The sequence below is a fragment of the Leptopilina boulardi genome, unplaced genomic scaffold, assembly GCF_019393585.1.
Source record: "Leptopilina boulardi isolate dan_hultmark-lab unplaced genomic scaffold, ZJU_Lbou_2.1 LbouV2_396, whole genome shotgun sequence".
NCBI classification, from domain to species: Eukaryota; Metazoa; Arthropoda; class Insecta; order Hymenoptera; family Figitidae; genus Leptopilina; species Leptopilina boulardi.
The window spans coordinates 4,018-12,480 of record NW_026137969.1 but is presented as its reverse complement, the minus strand read 5'-3'; positions in this window follow the sequence as shown (position 1 = coordinate 12,480).

The window sequence follows — 8,463 nt, the reverse complement described above, 5'->3', positions numbered from 1 at the left end:
TTATATTCAATATTTACATAACATAATTTATAATTTTAATAATTATATTTAAAAATTATTATAATTACTGTAATTAATAATTATAATGATTTTTTAATATAATTATTATAATTATAAATTATGTTATTATATTTAATTATATTAAATAATTATAAAACATAATTTATAATTATAATAATTTTATTACTTATAATAATTATAAAAATTATAGTAATTATAGTAATAATTATAATCTAAAACCCTTTATACATAATAATAATAATTATATAAATATAATTTTTATTTATTTATATATTTATAATATAATTTATTTAAATTTCTAGAAATATTAAAAAAATTTCATAATTCTGTAATATCACGGCTAACTAGAGAGGCTAACTTGTACAAAAACAGGATTGATTTTTATGGAGTTTCAATTAGTAACTTTGTAGCTGCGTTACGTGAACTTATATTTTGCTACGATTAGTTATTTTGTATGTGTCTATACTTCATTATAAATAATAATAATAAAAAAAAAAAAAAAAAAAAAAAAAAAAAAAAAAATTGTTTTGGCTATAAACTTCTTATTCTTAAGTATTTATGTACAAAAGGGCACTGCCCGTAAATACATGTAAATAAATAAATTATTAAATATCTATAGGTATAGTCAATTTATTTTTCCACAATTTTTAAATTTAGCGCCACTATCTATAGTTTTAATTTAAAAGGTTGGCACACTTGTCCATTGGAAACTTCATAAAATTCCTAACCTAAAAATTATGCTACTTAATTTTCTGAATTGTATAGTAAATTAACAAAAAAATTTTCTGAAAAAACGTAAAAAAGAGAAAATTTCTGAAAAAAGAAATAAAGGTAAAATAATAATAATAATAATAATAATAAACAAAATGTAATAATAATTTCAGTCATTTTTAATCAATTTTATTTGAAAAAATCATTTTAAAAAATAGAAGAAAAAATTATTAAAATTTTATTGAAACTGAAAAAAGTGTACCTATTTAAAACTCAAATGAAAATATTAAAAAATAGGGGTTAAATATATTTTTTTGAAATTTTTAAATTATTTTTTTGTCATCGTTTTTTACATTCTTGCATCAAAAGAAGAAACTGACATTTTTTTTTTTTTTTTGGCCTAGTACCTAAAGTTGATACAACCATTATCAAACAGAAACCGAAAATTTTTTATCCGAATTGTGTAAAAATTCCGTTTTTTTTTACAAATGACCGTCTTTCATTAAATTTTAGCGCTAAAGTAGTAATTAAAAAAAAATAAAGTATGAAAAATTTTGAGTAAGTTGAAAAAAAAATTGACCCCGCTAGCTTAAAAATTGTTCGAGATATATTGTTTCTGCAAAAAACCCGTTTTTTTTCATTTAGCCTAAAAAAAGGTGTCAACTTTGCTGAACTGTATCTTGAAAACTATTAGGGTTATGAAATTCTTTTTTTTTTTATTGCAAATTGTCAGGAATTCAGTCAGCTTTAACTTTTCTCCTGATCATTTTTTTCGAAAAATAATTATCACAAGTGTTATAGTCGAAAAACTGAAGAGTACCGGTTTTTTTACGAAAAAAACCCGGTTTTTTGAGAAAAGCATATCTCGGACAATTTTTAAGCTAAAGGGTTCAATTTTTTTCCAATTTACTCAAAATTTTGCACACTTTCTTTTTCCTAATCACTACTTTAACGCAAAAATGCAAAGGGAGGTAAAAAATAGCAAAAAATGATTGTTTTACACAATTAGCATAAAATATTTTTGGCTTCTGTTTGAAAATTATCAAAATTAAGGTTACTTCAATTTCTATCGAAAAATAAGGATTTAAGAAGGGTTTAAGCAGAAAAGAAAAAAGAAGATTATGGTTGGAAATTAAATTTAAGATGATAAATTTCTTTTTTTTTAAGGAAATTAATCTCACATCTAAACACATCTCGATATTAGGAAATAATTTACATTAATATTAATGGCTAAGCGGGACAATACCCTATCGCACGCGCCTAACGAGCCCCATGCTCAAATCACGTGATGAGAATGTGGTTGCCCCCCTCCGCAGGGGGCTACCGGATTTTTTTTTATTATTGTTCTTGTAATCACTTATCAAAATTTAAGAAATTTTTTTTTTTAACTAGCACAACAATAATAATCGCTTCATCATATTTTCCTATAGGTGACAATAATAAAAAAATTTGTTATATTTTTACTATATATTATTTGTAATCTTTGTATAAAATTTTATTTTTATTTAAAAAAAAAAATTTTTATGTATTTTTGGGACTTATGATTGTCAGGTAAAAATTCGTTTAAAAAAAAAAAAATATACTAGAGGCTAATTCGAAAAATAAAAATTGGTCTAAAAAAATAAAATATATAATATAAAACATAAAAATAAAAAAAAATCTAAATAAGTAAAAAAAACAAATTCTTTAAATTGAAAATTCTAACTAATTATTTTTATGAAATAACTCGCTCCTTATTTTTGGCATACTCTCTCGCGCCTACCAAATTTTCTTGCAACGATTATATGGGAATGTGTTTCCCACAGGTTTTTTTTTTTTTTTTTTATTTTTTTAAAAAAACAAACATGTGCCACACTCAAAAGATAGAGAGAACACACATATTTTGCCACCCCGGAACTTCCTTAGAAGGCAAAAGGTCAATATTTCCATACAAGAGATAAAAATAAAAATAAAAAAAAAAAAAAAAAAAAAAGAAAAATGAGAAAAATAAGAAATATAATATTTATTATCAATGTAAATTCCTTAAAGCCAAAAAAAAAGAACATGATTGATATCGTTGAGAGATTAGATGAAAAAAAAAAATATTTTTGTCCTGTGAAAAATAAAAATAAATTTTTTTCAACAGTGAGAAAGAGATAAACCGGAAGTAAAAGTATTTTTGTAACTCATCAAAAAATTGATATGATCGCGTTTGAAAAATAAAAACAAAAAAAAATTCAAATGCAGTCAAAGAACGATAATATATTTATTTTGGTATTTTTCTAAGTTATTTTTAGAAATTGAATGATAATAGGTTTTTTTTTATATATCCGAAATGGAAAAAAATCTATTTTTAAGTTAATGCATTTTTCTCAAATTTCTAAGCCATGCAAAAAAAATTATCACACAGAATTTTTTTAATATACTTTTTTTATATTAATTAGTTTATAATTATTATTTTATTTATTTAATTTTATTATTTAATATTAATTTTATTTATTTCTTTTAAAATAAGTTGAAAAAAAATGTAAAACAAATTTTATGATAGGAATTAAAATTAATTTTTATCTTTAAATCTGAATTTAGTGAAAATTGAAAATAATGATACTGAAGTTTTACATTAAAAATAAGTTAAATTTTAATACAAACTATTAGTGAAAAAAAATTGATTTTTATAAATTTAACTTTTCCCAACAATTGGATAAATTTAAAGGCATTAAAATTTCATTATTATCGATGATTTCCCTAACATTAAATTTTCATTACCACAAATTTTTTTTTTTTGCTACAAGAGTAGAAATTAAATGTGCATTCAAATTTCGTATTGCAATATATTTTTTTAACATAACTAACCACGTGTAACAAAAAAATCTATTCAATTTTTTGAAAAAAGACATCGTTTTGAAAAATTTAATATTTTACAAATTCAGTAATTCAAAAATAATTTTTTAATTAAAAATTTTTTACAAAAAAAAATTGATTCTAAAAGTAAAATAAATTTCTATAATACACTGAAAAAAAAGAAATTTATTTGATTCAAATACTCGATTATTTGACTATTATCAAATAACTATATTTTTTTGTATGAAATAATTATTATTTGAGTCAATTAAATGGTATTTGTTCTAAATACAGAAATTAATTGATTCAAATACAATTTATTTAATTCAATGAAAAATTATTTGATACAAATAAATATTTATTTGATAATAATCAAGTAATCGAGTATTTGAATTAAATAAATTTTTTTTCAGTGTATTATATAAACGTTATGCATTTTAACATATAACATAATGTTGCCAGTAATAATTATGTTTAATTTTATATTGTGTAAACAAATATTAATATAATCCCTGATATGCCTTGATCATTATCTCTACATATACATATATATATATATATATATATATATAGCAAAATAATTGCATCCATTATATATATAGGACTCAGCATTTGCATTTCGTTTCTCTAATTTTCGCCTAAACAGTGCATTCTCTCATAGCAATTCAAATGATGCAGGCAATTACCAACCTATATACAATCACACCCTCTGTATATATATACATGTTCATATAAAATGAATCAGCGGGTGTAGCTCATTGAACAGAGATTATGTGATTGAAAGTGCGCTAGATTTTGGAATCAGTGTGGAATGAAATAAAGAGCCAATTATGCGTTGATTGTACTTCAAATATATATATATATATATATATATATATATATATATATATATATATATATATATATGTACATATATATTAGGCCAACCAATCGACTTTCGAGCCCAATCTCGCTCGCCACTATGCCAACGAATCGCGTAATCTCACAGTTAAATACAGTCTAATGCCTAAAGCGTTCAAGAGAAGTCGTTATACAAAACACGAATAGGAAGTTTGTCCTAATTTCCTTCCTCCATCTACTTTGACCCTTAGCATAGGGAAAACTTTATTTTACACTTGTGTGCCAAAAAATATGTTCAATGCGAACAAATAATTATAGAAATTTAAAAAAATTAATTTTTTAACCTTTAAACTACTATAGCGGTCTAGGAGACCGTTATCTAAGCATTTTTTCTAAATTAAATATCTTTTTTAACCTATAAACTACTATAGAGGTCTCCCAGACCACTATCAAAACTTTATTTTTAAATTATATTTATTTTTTAACCTTTAAACTACTATAGAGGTCTCCCAGACCTTTTTTTTAAAAATTAAATATAAATTAACACCCATTCAAGTAATTATTTTTTCTTTATACGTGCATGCAAAAACCTCGTTTGGCAACCACTTTCAGCTATCCAAAATAGTCGAATCCCTCACTGTACGCGCGGTCGATGAGCAAAGTATTTTGCTCACCGTTAAGCGGTGGCCAAAACATTTTGCTCATCGTCCGCGCGCACAATGAGGGAGTCGGCCATTTTGAATAGCTGCAAGTAGCTGTCAAACGAGGTTATGCCTGCACTTATAAAGAAAAATATGGTTCGATACAAGGACATGAGCATACGCTCGTTTGGCCCCTTGTATCGAAATATACTATTTCTGTATTCTAAATTCAGATTGTTGCAAACTAATAACGGATCATATTTGGATTGTTTTTTCATTAGCTCAGAATATCACCCAAAAATATTATTTATCTATTGTGTATTTTTTTACAATAGATTAAATTTGTGTCAAGTCATTTGACATCATTATTCGGATTGTTTTTTCATTAGCTCAGAATTTCACCCAAAAATATTATTTATCTATTGTGTATTTTTTTACAATAGATTAAATTTGTGTCAAGTCATTTGACAGTTTTTTTTGTAAAATAAATTTATTAACTTTTTTTTAATTAAATTACAATTACCATTTTTTTAATTGTCGATGCGTCCATTATTTTATTTATTAATACAAACTTTAATTTTATTTATTTAAATATTTTTTAAATTTTGTTTTTTATACACATGTCATAGTTAATAAATAATTTTAGAAACATAATAATTTAATAGATACTGTTATTATTTATTTATTTCTATTTCTAGTAAAAATCGAACTAGCATAGTTTTTTCTTTAACAATGAATGTTTTTTATCTAAAAATTAAAAAAAAAACGACGCTACTCCAAATTCAAATTATTTAATTATTACAGAGATTAAAAATTTGAAAAAAAAATTCTAGAAAATTATTTACCATAGTAATATATTGGACTTCCATTATCAGTTGGCCAAATAGCTGATTCTTTATTTCCTCTTCTTTGATTCGAGTTCATGACCTTTCTCGTTGGACGCGTGGCGGATTCCTAAAAAATTCGCTTTTTATTTTATTTTTTACTCATACAATAAAATTAAATTTTTTTATTGTTAAATAATAATTTGAATTCGAACTAGCGTTGTATTTTAAAGATGTAAATTAATAAAAAATAATCATTCTCTTAATTACAAACAATTTTAGTCCAAAAACAAGTGATTAATTATTATTATTACTATTATTATTGTTATTATTATTATTATTAAATTTATTTTAAATCGAAAAAAATTGTGTTATTAATTATTAATAAAATATTAAATATATAAAAATTCTTACGACACGTTTAGTTGTGGTATCTTCGTTCTTATCTTTATTCCAATTAAAAAGTCGACTGAAAAATCCCTGAATGGAAGAAAAAATGATTTTTAAAAATATTAATGTTTTTATAAAAAAAATATTATAAAATAATTATAAAATATTATATTTGTCTCATTATAAAAAAACGTTTAAAAAAAATTAAAATTTTTATTATATAAAAAAATATAATAATTTATATTATATTTATTATATTCATTGTAATATTTTACATAAAAGAATCCTAATAATGCAACCCACATTACACGTATGCTTTTTTAACTATCGTTAAAATATCATTTTTTTTTATCTAAAATAGAAATTGGAAACAGAAACATCTTGATAATTTAAAAACCCCTGTTTGACATCTTTCCGCGTAGTTGCCTGTATTGCGGGTAACATTTTTAGGGATAATTATAACATTAATCTCATATGAGTGTAATTTTTCCAATTAAATTTCATTGAATTTAATTAATTAAATTTGTGCAAATTATTAAAAAAAATTTAATTATATAATTATTATTGTTATTTGTTAAAAAATTTTATTCAGTTTCCAAAAAAAATTTGGTTTTGCATATTTATTTTGGTAAATTGAATTTAATTTCTGTAATTCAAAATGTCGTATTCAATATGGCGGACGAAAAAATATTGTAATTTTTTGCGAACAAAAAATCAAAAACAATAATTTAATTAATTTTTAATTTTAATAAATCATAAAGAAAGTAATCTTGATACTTACTTCTGGTTCGGATAAAGTTCCTATTACCAAAACTAGAAGACATATTGTAACGAGTAAAAAATTTATACACTTGGCCATAATTACTTTTTTTTGAAATTATGAAAAAAATTTTTTTATTGCTAACTTACTGAACGTGATTCATATTTATATACCAGAAAAAAATTTTTTTTTTCTTTTATCACAAAATTCATTTAACAATTTAAATTGAACAAAATAATTGAATAATTTTAACAATTTAAGAGAATTACATTTGTTTTTTTTTTGGCAAAAAACATTACCATATCAAATAAACCATATTTTCTTTGTATTCTATAAATGTTATTTGTTTAAAGTAAAGCACCTAATTACACATTTCATTTACAAACCATTTATCTACTTTATAATACTATTCATAAAAATTCTAAAGTAAGTTATCTATATGTAAATAATATTTTTTGTAGTGTTCAATTTCGTTTGTAATTTTTAATACATTTGCTTTGAATTTTTTTTTTAGTTATTATTATTAATTGAAGCGATTTGTGCAGAAACAATACAAGTCAATAAATCGAAATTGTTCAAGAATTAATAAAAACTTTTTTTTTTTATTTTACGAGAAAAGTTCCGGAAAAATTAACCATAAAGACCTAACAGTCACATAACTTTAAATTAACTTTTGTGTTGTTTCTGCAAATAATTAAATGAAAAACAAAAGAAATTTATTACAAGTAAATTATTATCATAGTTTTATTAAATATTTATTATAATAACCTCAAATTGTCAAAAATATCGTAACTTATCTAACTGAATATTTTTATTTAAAAATAAATATTAATCATTTTATGTAAATAAAAATAAATAAATTATTACTAAATCGCAATTTTTATCAGTGAATCTAGTTGGTTTTTTTTTTTTTTTGCTAAACCAATTTGTGAGCTGTGTCACTTAATTTTGAATTTCTAATTACATTTCTTTTATGTGACGAAGGATCGCAAATTTTTTTTCCCTTCGAGTTCATAATAGCCACTATTATCACATTCTGCTTTGCTTGAATTCATTTCATTTATAATTTAAATTGTCTAATATAAACTATTTAACAACGTCTAAAACATGTGGAGAATATCACATGTAAACAGTACACCGCATCCACTGCGCATCTTTGATGCGCAACTAGATATCAAAGACTTAAGCCGTTTCTACACGAAACGAATTTTTTTTTAAAAATGGTTAAGGCTAACGCACAATAGATTCGCGAAAGTCATTTGCGAACGAAATGCATGAGATAGAAAAGGATACGAATATATTTCTATCCTTTTCTAACTCATGTTTCACGTTCGCGAACGTCTTTCGCAAAGCTATTCTGCTTAGGCCTTTAGGAGTTTAATAATTTATTTAATATTTTACCAGATGATAGAGCTAAATTTAAAGATAAAATTTCAATAAAAAATGAAAAATTTTT